This window comes from Penaeus japonicus, unplaced genomic scaffold (genome assembly GCF_977035675.1).
Source record: "Penaeus japonicus unplaced genomic scaffold, GWHDUDI00000001_assembly GWHDUDI00000017, whole genome shotgun sequence".
Classification (NCBI taxonomy): Eukaryota; Metazoa; Arthropoda; class Malacostraca; order Decapoda; family Penaeidae; genus Penaeus; species Penaeus japonicus.
In genome coordinates this window covers 9481769-9484268 of record NW_028234419.1, presented here as the reverse complement: position 1 = coordinate 9484268, position 2500 = coordinate 9481769, and the positions used below count along the sequence as shown (strand labels likewise).

At 35.2% G+C, this 2500-nt stretch overlaps 1 protein-coding gene across 4 annotated transcripts in view; it reads right to left on the bottom strand.

Moving 5' to 3' along the window:
• LOC122251066 (zinc finger protein rotund) overlaps positions 1-2500 on the bottom strand; it is a 788340-nt gene that overhangs the window by 732754 nt on the left and 53086 nt on the right. The window lies entirely within an intron of this gene.

Here is a 2500-nt window from a genome sequence, read left to right as displayed (position 1 = left end):
TCATTGCATCACAACTATAATCACAATGACGAAATTAAAGATCAGAAAAAAAAATAATGATGACAATAACACAAACAAATCTAAATCGAACAACAAACAACAACGAAAACATCACCACCATCAGTAATAAAAACAAACAATCATAAGAAATAATAAAATGCGATAAAAGCTATAAGCTGTCCTCTGTTGTGCTGTCGGCCATGATCTGTGAATCACTCAAGAGGAGTCGCTAACATCGAATTTCCTCTCTCACTGTGTATATAATAGCGGTGGTCATGTTAGACCGTTCTATGTGTTAATTTTTTTTTTTCTGTTTCTTCACCCCTTTCTCTATATAGTTATAATATCCATGCTATTATTTGCGTTGATTTGGTCTGTATTTATTCTACCCGCAAGAATTGTACAACTTGAGTGAGTCTTTATCATAACGCAAATATTGGTTTATACCTTTGGCCTCAGGTTAAGAAGTACGTCACGGTATTGCCAGTATTTTCTGTATCTAATCAGCCTGTGCTTACAATGGAGAGTATCAAGTAGGAAATGGTATTATCTTATGTAATTTTCTCTTTCCGTGTGTGTGTTTGTGTTTGTGTTTGTGTGTTTGTGTGTGTGTGTGTGTGTGTGTGTGTATGTGTGTGTGTGCGTGTGCGTGTGCGTGTGCGTGTGTGTGTGTGTGTGTGTGTGTGCGTGTGCGTGTGTGTGTGTGTGTGTGCGTGTGTGTGTGTGTGGTTGTGTGTGCGTGTGTGTGTGTGTGGTTGTGGTTGTGTGTGTGTGGTTGTGGTTGTGTGTGTGTGGTTGTGGTTGTGTGTGTGTGTGTGTGTTTGTGTGTGTGTGTGTGTGTGTGGCGTGGGGTGTGCGTGTGCGTGTGCGTGTGCGTGTGCGTGTGCGTGTGAGTGTGCGTGTGTGTGTGTGTGTGTGTGTGTGCGTGTGCGTGTGCGTGTGCGTGTGAGTGTGCGTGTGCGTGTGCGTGTGTGTGTGTGCGTGTGCATGTGTGTGCGTGTATGTGAGGATGTGCGTGCGTGTGCGTTTTTTTTTCCTAGATTTCATAATACGATCTCATTACTAATATTTCTCAAAGACAATAATGCACTTTCAAAGAATTCTCATTGACTTTCAATTCGCCTGAAGCTGCAATAAAAAAAAAATACCTATCTGGATAAGTCCTTTCAAGTTAAAAGTCTACATTAACATCACAATTTTCTCTCCCGGCGACATTAGAGCCAACGGCTTTAAGATCGATTAAAAAGACATGAAACTACTACTTCTTCGTCTATAAATCTATTTCATCCAATTTCTGCTTATAGATGCTATTCCCTAACCCCACTTTTAAAAAAAATCTGACATCTAACTCATCCAACATTAACGTCCCCAAAACAATGCATTATTAATACATACACTTATGCTAAAACTACCCAATTCCTATGCCGTGTCTTTCTCCTTATAAAACGCTCATAAAACCCCTTTCAAGCCCTTACTGAGAACTCCTATTACAATCATCCCTTCTTATCATCTATTCTCTTCCGTGCTACTTTCGTACATTTAGCGAAAGACCTCGTCCCATTATGCATGCCCGGAAAGACTATGATACACACAAAGTGATCTTTAATAATAAAAAAAAAAATGTCCTTTGAAACATCCATATGAATACTCCAACGGCATGAAGACACTCCCGCACACTAATTAAGGGGGTGTACTTGAGTATAGTACCCTAGCTGAAGGTACATTTATCGTTTCGCACCCTCACGCACATCCAGAAGAAAAACAGACACTGCAAAGATTCACGTACTTTGTGAAAACGTGAATTTCGAGACTGTTTGATGTAATCCAATGTATGGCGGTTATAAACGTTTTTGCGTTTTGGGCAGCTGTTGATTTTATGCTTACTACGCCTACCTAACATAAATGGCAACACTAATAACAATGATAATAATTGTAATAATGATGATGATAATAATAACTAAATTAACAATACTAATTATGATAATAGTAACAACAACAATCGTAATATATGAAAATATTTAATAATGATAATGGTATGGATAATAATGATAGTTATAACAACGACCGTAATATTTATATTGATAATAATAATTATAATAATAATAATAATAATAAAACAATAACAATATAACTGAAGATAATTACAATAACAACAATCATATAATAAAAAATAAAAAAACAATAATAATAACTATAATGATAATAGCAATATGATTAATATAACAACATGGGCAATAACATCAATAACCGTATTGATAATAATCATAAAAATTCCAAGCAACATCAATACTGATAATAATAATAAGAAAAATAACAAGATGAAGAATTGCGTTTACTGCTACTGAAAGCACTACTGCAATACTACGATAATAATAGTAACAACAATGATAACAATGAGACTAATAAATGTATAATAATGATGATAATAATAATAATGATAAACATATAGCAATGAAAATGATAATTATGATAATGAATATATAACAATGATGATAATGAA